The 11,947-nt window shown below is 42.5% G+C and overlaps 1 long non-coding RNA gene across 1 annotated transcript; it reads right to left on the reverse strand.

The window, feature by feature from the left end:
• Window positions 1-4,439: 4,439 nt before the first annotated feature.
• LOC116070296 lies at window positions 4,440-8,342 on the reverse strand. The gene is made up of 3 exons (XR_004110341.1): window positions 8,280-8,342; window positions 7,958-8,127; window positions 4,440-4,988 (listed from the first exon to the last, which is right to left on the reverse strand). It is a non-coding gene; the product is annotated as an uncharacterized LOC116070296 (long non-coding RNA).
• Between the last annotated feature and the right edge of the window lie 3,605 nt (window positions 8,343-11,947).

Below are 11,947 nucleotides of genomic sequence, written 5' to 3' on the forward strand. Positions count from 1 at the left end.
AAAGCTTTAAAGTCTGTGAATTTACACTTTTTTATTTTTAAGATTTATTTATTTAGTATTATAAATAAATACACTGTAGCTGTCTTCAGATATACCAGAAGAGGGATTCAGATTTCATTATGGGTGGTTGTGAGCCACCATGTGGTTGCTGGGATTTGAACTCATGAGCTTCAGAAGAGCAGTTGGCGCTCTTACCTGCTTAGCCATCTTGCCAGCCCTGAATTTACACTTTCAACTTTAAATGATACACATTCTTTATCTCTCTGACTTGTTTTTCCTTTCCTTTCCTTTCTTCCTTCCTTCCTTTTTCTTTCTTTCTTTCTTTCTTTCCTTCTTCTCCTTCCTCCTCCTCTTCCTCCTCTTCCTCCTCTTCTCCTTCTCCTCCTCCTTTTCCTCCTCTTCCTCCTCCTTCTCCTTCTCCTCCTCCTCCTCCTCCTCCTTCTCCTCCTTCTCCTCTTCTTCTTCTTCTTCTTCTTCTTCTTCTTCTTCTTCTTCTTCTTCTTCTTCTTCTTCTTCTTCTTCTTCTTCTTCTTCAGCCTGTGTCTTGTTCCCCAGTCTGGCCTCAGAATATTGATCTTCCTATTTCTTGCTTTAGGTCCTAAATCCTGGGGCTATAGGGGGGCAGTGCCACAATTAACTACTTTTTTAAAAAAAATTATTTATTCAATGTATATGAGTACACCATAGCTGTCTTCAGACACACCAGAAGAGGGCATCAGATCCCATTACAGATGGTTATGAACCACCATGTGGTTGCTGGGAATTGAACTCAGGACCTTTGGAAGAGCTGCTAATGCTCTTAACCAATAAACCATCTTTCCAGCCCCCACAATTAACTACTTCTAATGAAAATTATAGTTCAAACTGAGATGGACTGAGAGTGTAAAATAAATGTTGTGTTTAAAGTATAAATTATATCAATAATTTTACATATACATATTTTTAATTGCAATAGAATTATTTCAGTTTACTTCACATTCCTCCTGCCATCCTCTGCCAGTTTTCTTTCCTCAAATCCCTCTCATGGTCCCCAGCTTCCAGTTGATGGTTTCTTTTTCTTTGATTATATTTGTTATGCTCAGATATAAACAGGATCAGTTGCATATGTTTTTATTGTTTCTGTGTATATGGTTTTGAAGCTGGCTACTCTGCATTAGACAGCCAATAGGGGAGAGCCTAATTCTTCCAGCAGTAATAGTGGCTTAATGCATATTTTTTATACAATAAAATGCAGCAATTTTTCACTTGTTGAAAACTTGAGAAAATTTGAATTATAGCCATGGCTGGCATTACCGACTGTGACTCTGGAAATCAAGGCACCATCCTGGAGGAGAGGGCTTGTTTCTGTGTCTTTCTGACTCATGTCTTACAAATGAGGCTGTGGCCAGGCAGTGGTGGCACATGCCTTTAATCCCAGCACTTGGGAGGCAGAGGCAGGAGGATTTCTGAGTTCAAGGCCAGCCTGGTCTATAGAGTGAGTTCCAGGACAGCCAGGGCTATACAGTGAAAACCTGTCTCAAAAAAGAAAATAAAAAAAGGAAGAAAGAGAGAAAGAAAGAAATGAGGCTGTAATTAACCTGACACTTACAAAGATTCTGGAACCATTGACATTACAGGGGGCCAGTGGGTGGGGCTTGAGCTGTAGGGATAATTAATGAAAGGGATGCAGACAGACGGAAGTGGGGTCAAACACTTGGGTGTAGTCTATGTTCTGTGACATTACTAACCTTCCTAGGGCTCATAAAAGTAAAAACTGTGAGAGAGAGGGATTGGTCATCAGAGTTGACGAAGAAGCTCTTTACAATGACTATTCCTTTATTGAAAAATGTTTCCCCTACAATTTAAGATGTATATTTATTTATTCATTTGTTTGTTTGTTTGTTTTTTCGAGACAGGGTTTCTCTGTATAGCCCTGGCTGTCCTGGAACTCACTCTGTAGAGCAGGCTGGCCTTGAACTCAGAAATCCACCTGCCTCTGCCTCCCAAGTGCTGGGATTAAAGGCATGCGCCACCACTGCTCTTATTTCAAAGAACATTTCAAGCAAAAACCAACCCCTTGTTCATGCACGGCAGCCGTTTTGTGCTCCTTTCTTCCCTGGTATCTTGGGATAGCAGGGCACTCAGAAAATGGAATTGTATATTACACTGAGAAGTTACCAGCAGTAGGCTAAGGCTATGCCTGCCCTGCGGAAGTGACATCAGTACCAAGCCTAGGCTCTCACCAGAGTTTCAGGGAGCTGAGAGGATGGTTCAGTGGCTAAGACTGGTCTTCCAGAGGACCCGGACTCAATTTCCAGCACCTACATGGCTGCTCACAACCGGCTATAACTCCAGTTCCAGGGGAGTCTGGCATCTTCACACAGACATACCTGCAGGCAAAACTTCAATGTGCTTAAAAATAAATCTTTAAAAAAATGATTTAAAAAAGAAGAAGAGTTTGAGGCAGGCACGATAGATACCTCTCTATTCATTAATAAACCAGGTGGCAACGAAATTCTTTCCCTTTCCCTACCTCACCTCGCACCCCCCATCTGACTGCCCTGTGCACCCCCCATCTGACTGCCCTTTGTAGGTTTGTTTTAGACTAACTACTAGTAGATTCCAGAATCAAATGTGTGCACCACAGGAGTACAAAAGGAATGTGCTAGAACTCTCTTGTCATTTTGCTCCCATTCCTTTCTCCTATTTTTAATGCACGTTCTAGGGTCTTCCAGTGTCAGACAGAGCTCACTGGTAGCCATAACTGTGGGATCTACAAAGCTCAGAGAGCCAGTTGTTTGGTAATTCATTTGATCACCCAGCCTGAACCTGGGTAGCTCTTAATGGCCTTTTCTTAAACCAACAAATGCAAATAAATGGAGTATTTATCGGTGTCTCTAGACATCATCTCACCGTGTGCTACTTGCTTGGTTCTCCTAGGATATGAGCACTGGGGACATCTGCCTCTAAGCATTGGATGAGTATTTGAGACCTGCACCTACAGATAACTTATACAGAAATAAAATTGTCCAAGGTGCAGGCCAAGAACTGTGTGGTTGTTGCTGGTTTTTTTTTTTTCCCAATTGATAGAATCGTGATGAGTGAGACTTTCCACTCACAGTACTACCTATGGTGAGCAGTGCTAACTCAGCAAGCAGGCAGCTCTGCCTAGGTACTATGTCGCAGTAACCTCTTGATGCCCATTGGTTACCCACCTTGGGTGAAAGCTTTGGAGGAGACAGACAGGTGTGAGGTGCAAGCCACAAGCAGAAAGAATGAAGAGCTTGCTATATCTTTTCCCTGAAAAAGCCCCAATGGTGCCTGATCAGACATCTCTTAGCATGGAAACTCACCGCTTCACTCTAGATGCTGACATTTTCTGGCTATGGAAAACACTGTGATTGTTTTGGCAATTAGCCGAAACACTTATTCAAGTCTTGGGTGAGACAGAGCACAAACGTATGCACCTGCTAATTAAGACTCAGGTAGAGGTTTCCATGTTTCTAGGTCATGATGCAATTGTGAACAAATCGAGAGGCATCAAAGGATGCAGAATTATGAGAGCAGACAGTTGGGCATCTCTCAGCGCTGGCAGCCATCTCCAACCAGCTTTAGTTAGTTTTCTCAGGTTTCCCCTCGTCCCAATATTTACCTTCAAAAAGCCTGATTCTGAAGAGATTTGCTCCAGCACTTCCACCTGCTTTTGTGTCTAGGATGAGAAGGTACAGGAGCCCGAGAGTCCCCTCTGCTATGGCACTTGGACAGTGTTGTGACAGTTTCCCCACAGTGGCAGAATGCCCTTGTGCAGCGTTGAGTCTAGGATTTTTCTGTCGACTCTGGGACGAGGAGTGTCACCGTGACTCCAGTAAGTAATACCAGTGACACAGGTAGACGGATCTGACAAGCTGGAGGACTAACCGTGCTGCGTCTGCCTTTCCCCAATGAAGACTATCCATCAGCGCCCGGAATCTGCTAGCGCCGATGAGGGTGACAAGGGAATAACATCCCTTTCTCTTCCATCGACAGGGGTAATAACTCCTCACTCCCAAGGGACAGATTGTAAAAGCCAATAGCCAGGAGCTGTGAAGCAGGGAGGGCAGAGGGATTGAAAATTAAAGAGGGAGTGGAAATTTTGCGGAAGGTGACAGACAGTAGGACCGGAATAAACCGTCAAACGCTAGCCTTTTAATTGCCTTGTAGTTGATTTTGCGGTGGCGGTGGGTTTCAAAAGCATTTGTCCTGCTTAATTATTTTAAGTTGATTGTTAAAAATCAGGTGCATTAGGTAAATGTGGGTTTATGCTTTCTCTTTCTTTTTTTTCTTTCTGTGGACCACATAATATATATGCTGATAGTGTTTGGACTTGTTTCAAGTCCTTGTTTGAAAGTGCTTTTAACAATAGATTCTAAACTAGCCCGTCCACAGGAAGATACACCACAGGTGTTAGCCTGCGTACCTTGTTTAATCTGATGTCTTTATTGTGTGTTTGCATGCTTTTGTATTTCTGAGGCTAAACATGGAAGGATTTAGCCAGTACCTATGAGGGACAATATTTTTCATTGGGTAGTTGGAATTTCTATTTTCAAGTAACCTTCAAAATGACTTAAGTACCCCATCATCTTCAGGCTTCTAATGGCTACCAATAATAAACACATAGCCCTCCAAGTCTGTAGTATTAATGAGCGCTTCATGTTCTTCGTGGCGCCACATCAATAAGTGAGTTTTGGGGCCTCGGTGTTGCTCTGAATTAAACGTAGCACAAAGAGTTCACTTTGTAGACAACTGTGCCATTTGGAAACAGATGCCTCCGAATGCCACCCGCTTTATGGAAAACACACTAAGGTGGTTTTTAAATTGGAACTGTTGTTTAGTTAAATCTCTGGACTCAGCTCACTGAAGGTGACAGAAGTCCTCACTCCAGCTCAATGAGAAGTAGAGGCGACAGTAAATTTTTCACGCTGAGACAGGAGCTCTTGTTATAGGAGTCAGAACGTGGGTCAGGGTAGAGCCTGTTGATGATTGAGGAAAAGAGAAGTAAATTCATTCTGCCGCAGGCTCTTTGTCAAGTGCCAGTAGCTTACCATTGAGAACTAGTCACCCGTTCTAGTCTTACGGCCCTAGAGGTCACTCGTTTGAAATAAATCATAGCACCGTGGAGGTGCAGCAACCTATTGCCACTCGGGATGAAATAAAGAAGAGCAATGCAGCTTACGGAATGGAAATGACTCCGAATATCCCACCACATGTTGCTGCTTAATGCAATATGCGGTTGGATATTGATCTCCCGAATCAAGTCATTAAAATGTGCAGTTTTTGTTTATTGGAATGAAGCAATTAAATGGCTCAGTTATGCTAGCCTTTACCTTTTCTGATGAAAACTATTGATTTCTTGCCACAGCTTTATAAGCGACAATGTTTTTGATTACTCTTGACAAACCTCCTTGGAGTGTTAATTAAAATTGTACCAGATGAGCAGGTGTGGGAGATCATTAGATGGCCCGGATCTCGCATCCACACTTCATATTCTGCAGCCTTGCATAATGAACAGGGCACAAGAGGGGGAAGACAATATCTTCATCAGCAGAATTAGCATCTACACTTTTTTAAAAACTAGGTGATGTTACATGTCAGGGCTTGCTCCCGCGACTCCATCTGACAAAAGTTTCCTCTTCCTGTTTTGTTTCCATTTTCTGAGAGTCTTAGAGGGCTGATGTTTTTGCTTTTGAAATAGCAAATATTTAAACGCATATGTATACAGGAAATTTAGGAGTCAAATAAGGCATTTCCCAATGTTATGCAGATGAAGTCATGAATATTAATATAATTCCATTTAACACTTAAAACAAATCCTCCTTAGTAGGATTAAAAAAAAACCCTCTTAGTAATATATCTTCGATGTGATTAAGAAATTTTTTTTACCAGTTATTTTTGGAACCTGCATAAAATATTATTTAGTAATATGATCTCTTGGAGATTTGTGGTCTCTTGATTTATAATTGCACTTTTTCTTGGGACTCTTCGAAGATGCCTGGACTTGAAAAATTAGAAATACTCAGTAGTAATTTGTAAACCCAGAGGCAAATAACATTCAAGCGTTTGCGAAAGTAGCAATTTTTACACTGAGAGTATTATGAAATATTATTGAATTAGTAGTTCATTAACTCAGGCATCAAAGTGGGCCTTTTCATTTTTGTATCAAGCATGGAATTTAAATAAGTGAAATTAGCTGTTTGAGTCCTCTGTGATCTGGCGTCTATGGGTAGCAGGGCAGCTTGTCTTCTGCAGACTCGCAGGCCCTGAAAGGACTCTAAAAGGTCATCTAATCCAGTCCCCTGCTGCCAAAGGAGCTGTTTAAGCATGCACTATTTTTCATTAGTCTGGAATTTTAAAAAGGATTAATGAATTTGTAAATGTATTATTTACAATGTCCTGAGCATATATCTGAGCGAAGCTAACTGCTAGACTTTGAAATGGTAAGTTTGTGTGTGTGCATTAGGATCTGAACTTCTCTGAAGGATGACTGATGGTTGACAAATGTTTTTCCGTTTGCATTCTTTCATCTGATCAATAACTGAGTTCTAGGCCCTAGGAATAATGTCTTATCATTTTGTTTAAAAACAAACAAACAAATCTCTAGCTGAGTTTACTGATATCTTTATATTAATAGGCCTACTAATTTGAAGCTGTGTTGTCATTTCATAGGACCTATATTATATTTAGCTTTTAGAAGGCATAAGAAAAATAAACAGTTCTTTGCATTTTGTAGATGAAAACAGAGCATTCAAATGTTTTAGTTTTGAAATTCCCTATAGCCTTTATGTCCTATAAGTAGTAATTATGCTTATCAACCACATAAGCAAAGTATTACACATTTATTAGCATACCCATTCCTTTGAAGGGTGTTGGAAATAATCCTAGGAACTGTTTCTGCTTTCTATTCTGCAAAACCATGGTCTATAAGAAGGATGGTCGGTTGGTGATTCTGCAGTCTGATTTGTGCTCATCTCTGCCCCGTGTGGCGTCAACTGGAGCAGAGGAGAAAGCCTGGGGAACCTGTGTTCAGGTCGACTCTGGCTGGCTGGCTCTATCATTAGGTACTCCACGGGAGCTAGGGAGCATGGGCTGGCCATGGGCAGTATGGGTCACTCCAGGTTGATGGCTGGGGTCTAAACAGGGGATGTTTTGCAGGAGTAAGCCAAAGTATGGCAGGAACAATTCCATCCTTGGAAGTCACATTGATACCTCATGGTTGGCTGAAGCAGAGTAAGGATCTTAGGTTAAAGGGAACTCGAGCCACACACCCAGTCACCTGAATGAAGAAGCATCAAGCCTGAAGAATAGAAGATGCTGTGTCTGTCTTTGGGCACAACACACCACACACTTGGCTTGCTCAAACCCATCACATGGCATATTATTTTGGATACAGCTTAGTTTGATAGAGGTAAAAATGAGTGGAAAATACAATTCTAAGAACTTACTATAGTTATTCCTTAGGACAGTATACAATTTTTTTTTTTTTTTTTGAGACAGGGTTTCTCTGTGTAGCCCTGGCTGTCCTGGAACTCACTCTGTAGACCAGGCTGGCCTCGAACTCAGAAATCCGCCTGCCTTTGCCTCCCAAGTGGCTGGGATTAGAGGCGTACGCCACCACTGCCTGGCTTGTTTTATTATTAACTAATTAACTTATTTATTTATTAACAGGGTTTCTCTATGTAGCTCTGGCTGTCCTGGGACTCTCTCTCTGTAGACCAGACTGGCCTCAAACTTATTGTAAGATTCTATTTGCTAGCATATCAACCTCCCATGGTCAGAACTTCAGTTATGGCTCTAAGCCAGCGTGTGCTGAGCTGCGGCTGTATTGGACAATTTATTTTGTGTACATTGATTCCTCAGAAGAAATCCAAGATGATTGTAGTTTCACCTCCCAGATCTGTGCCTTTCACCCCTCGCCCAGCCTCTCCCATAGGCTTTTCCTTACCTGTTTAATGTGCCCAAAACAAGAAAAGTGAGGGAACAGTGGAGGTGCTGGCGCCGAGTGCCATAGAGATTTCACTTACAGAATTTCTGCCTCTCATTTCTGCTGTCTGTTGAGATTTGGCAGGACTCCAGCTTCTGAAGGCTCCGTGTGCCTCTGCTCAGTGCACCAATCTGAAATCAAGTTGTTTCACATTCATTATCCGGTTTCTACATCTTCAATCGCAAGGTGAAATTCTGTCTACTCAACTATTTTTTAAGACGACAGAAAAAAACACCAGGGTTGCGTGTTTCCTCCCTGGCTGCCTCCCAGAGGGAAGACTCACCGAAAGTCACTCAGGCAGCAGGTGACCCTTTTGGGTGGCAAGAGTCTAGAAGCACATTGTTAAGCAGGCCACAGATGTTCCAGAACCAGCTGCTGAGAGAGTCAGGACAGATTTCTAAGCCCTTTCATTCAGTTCAGGGTACCAACTCTGCTTGGGTAATCTTTGTATATAGTACTATTCATCTAGTTGGCACTCCCCTTTTGTAGTGGTGTTTCTCACTTGAGTAAGCCTGAGGCATGCCACATCAGGATGAGCCGTGAGACCACTTTGCATGAGAAAGCAAATGCGCATGTGCACAGCAGAGCCTTCGGGGCGGGCGGTTGTGCAGGTGAGCACATGCTCTCTGGAATAATCTTTCCTTTTTTGAGAGCCAGCTGCCTGTGCTTATGGCGAGGCTTTCTGTGGTGGTGTTTTAGTGGCTTGTTTGTCAGTCATTTTGCATGTTAAACAAGCAAAGCCTGGAATCTCCTAGGATCCCAGGACTTCTTTATTCATTCCTCCATATTGAAAATGATTCCTGTCAGCCCGTACTCTCCGGGCTGCCTGGAAGAACTTTGGCATAGTTTTCCTAACCTTTCAAACAGTCAAAGCAAAACTCTCCTTTGATAATATTAATAATAATAATAAAAGAGGCCAGAGGACTTTGGCACGCAGCCATTGAGGATGCAGGCGACTCGGCGATCTGACAGAATATTCCACAAAACACTGAAAAGTTCCCTTTAAGGTCCCCAGAGTGGGCCGGGGCACTTTGCTTGTACTTAACATATATCAACTGTCACCCGACAGCAGCACTGAGTGTTGACTGAACACAATGGGACATCCAGATGGTCTAAACAAAGGGGGCAAATGTTCGATGCTATTAAAAGCTGTTTACACTAACTTCCAGGATTTCATGGAGTGAAGTTTATATTGTGTCACGGCTGAGGTGCATGGCTCCCTCCCCAGTCAAGACCAAGCCTTTATAAATTCCTGTTGCACTAGGCTCAGGCACTCAGTGCTAGGGGAAAACGAAGGGGCATAAGTTAGCCAAGTGAAGAATGGAGACTTGCCCCCATTCTACCTCTGGATCGTTGATTATAACTCTCTGCTCTACACCCAGTAATAAACAGAAAGCAGACCTCTTCTCCGATGGGGGTGTGTCATGGATGCATGGATAGGGCTGCTATCTCCTTCTGCAGACAGAGCCTCTGAGTCTGGTTGGCTCCTCACTGGGGGGGTGTTTGCGTGGTAATGGCTTTGTTTTTTTCCTTTGAGGCACCATGATATCAGGTCCTGTCTATTCAGGATTAATATACATAAGTGAGAGTCCCACGCTTAGCTGTCTTCTTCCTTTGACCTCATTATGGCACATCCTTTATTCATTCCAGATGCACAGACCCTATTGTTAAAGGCTTGTTTTTAGCCACTGATAACAAGACAAATATGAAGGGTCTCCACATTACTGATAGCTAAAGAAGAATCTAGAAAACTATTCTTGTATTCAGTTCTTAATCACTAGACTTTTTCCAATGAAAATATACTTGAACCAATAAGATACTAAGACCATGCTACTTATTCATTTGTCCTAAAATTTAAGACCTAATAAAAGCAGGAAAAAACTCTCATAAATGCAAGCTTAAAAATCATGTTCTGTGGCCGGGCAATGGTGGCACACGCCTTTAATCCCAGCACTTGGGAGGCAGAGGCAGAGGCAGGCAGATTTCTGAGTTCGAGGCCAGCCTGGTCTACAGAACACATTACAGAACAGCCGGGCTACACAGAGAAACTTTGTCTTGGGAGGGAAAAACAAAACCAAAAGCAAACCAAGAAATTCATCATTTGTTGTGTCATTTAAATGACCATAAATTAAGTTCTTTTTTTGGTTTTTCGAGACAGGGTTTCTCTGTGTAGCCCTGGCTGTCCTGGAACTCACTCTGTAGACCAGGCTGGCCTTGAACTCAGAAATCCACCTGCCTCTGCCTCCCAAGTGCTGGGATTAAAGGCGTGCACCACCACCGCCCATAAATTAAGTTTTTAATTTAGCTTTTAAAAAAGGAGTGATTATGGTCTGAGTAAATCCAAACATTTAAGGAAACATGATCTGTTGACCTCATTTTGTGCAGAAAGCCTTTGTGTTGAGGTAAGAGCATGATGGTACTGAGCAGTGTCATGTGACATGATGGTACTGAGCAGTGTCATGTGACGTGATACAAAGCGGGATTTCACTGATGTATAATGTCCCCCGTGAAGGATTAGTGTGGGTGCTTTGTGAGCACTGTCAAATTGGACTGCTCTCTACTACACTGGGGCGGTTTTTTTGTTTGTTTATTTTTTCTTTTGTTTTGTTTTTTCTTTTTGCTTTTTGATTTTTCGAGACAGGGTTTCTCTGTATAGCCCTGGCTGTCCTGGAACTCACTCTGTAGACCAGGCTGGCCTCGAACTCAGAAATAGGCCTGCATCTGTCTCCCAAGTGCTGGGATTAAAGGCGTACAGCACCACCGCCAGGCTAACAGTTCTTTAAGGTAGCACGGGGCAGTGAAAGTATCATTCAGACCTGTTATTTGCACTATGTGCCTGGTACTTTTCATAGGTGTCTCAGAGGGCTTTGGATTTTGAGGACAGGGATGACACAGATGTGAAAATAAAATGTAACAAACACTATCAGTTCTGCCTTTGCCAAGGGTCAAACCCTGTGCCCGCTTCAGAGAAGCCATTCCAAGCCTGTCTGTCAGTCCCAGTGCAAGCTGCTGGGTTTCCTGTTTATGCCTGCGCAGAGTTCCACATCCTGCGAGCTTGCCTTCAGCGGCAGGTTTTTCCGCACACCCTGGAGAGCTCTTCCTTAAACTGGCTCACTATTTATCATCTTAGTAAGCCATTGGAATTTTGTTAATTCCTGTTTTATTAGCGCATGCAAAATGCTATCATTATCTGAGGGAAAATAACGTTAACTTATATATGCTCCTCAGAGTGTAATTAAAACAAACCTGGTCAACCAGACGGGTGGATGACAACTTCACTGCCATCCAGGATTTGGGTATAGAAACTTATATTAACAGCATTCCATTTCTTCTTTTTCTTCTTCTTTCTTCTTCTTCTTCTTTCTTCGTCTTCGTCTTCTTCTTCTTCTTCTTCTTCTTCTTCTTCTTCTTCTTCTTCTTCTTCTTCTCCTTCTCCTTCTCCTCCTCTTCCTCCTCCTTCTTTCTTCTTCTTCCCCCTCCTCCTCCTCCTCTTCCTCCTCTTCCTCCTTTTTCTTTTTTCTTTTTTCTTTTTGGTTTTTCTGTATAGTCCTAGAACTCACTCTGCAGACGAGGTTGGCCTGGAACTCAGAAATCCACCTGCCTCTGCCTCCCAAGTGCTGGGATTAAAGGCGTGCACTACCACTGCCTGGCATTAACACCATTCTAACTTGGCTACTTATTTCCCAACATTTTTTGTTCAGAATTTTGGAATTTCCTTAGTTTTGGCCAAGTATGGATAGTGACAGTTACTTGGCATCCTTCCCCATCATTTTATATCATGATACCTTGTAGTCACATGGGCTTTTCACCATTCTTTTGTCCCTTATAACACTTTAAGAGAGTATGATGAACTTGTTCATCATTGAATGTAAATAACACATTGCTATGTCCTCGCTCTTTCTAAGGACTGTTTGTATACTAAGATAACAGCCAAGCTAAGAAAATAAAGTC

The sequence above is a fragment of the Mastomys coucha genome, unplaced genomic scaffold (assembly GCF_008632895.1).
Source record: "Mastomys coucha isolate ucsf_1 unplaced genomic scaffold, UCSF_Mcou_1 pScaffold1, whole genome shotgun sequence".
Taxonomy (NCBI): domain Eukaryota; kingdom Metazoa; phylum Chordata; class Mammalia; order Rodentia; family Muridae; genus Mastomys; species Mastomys coucha.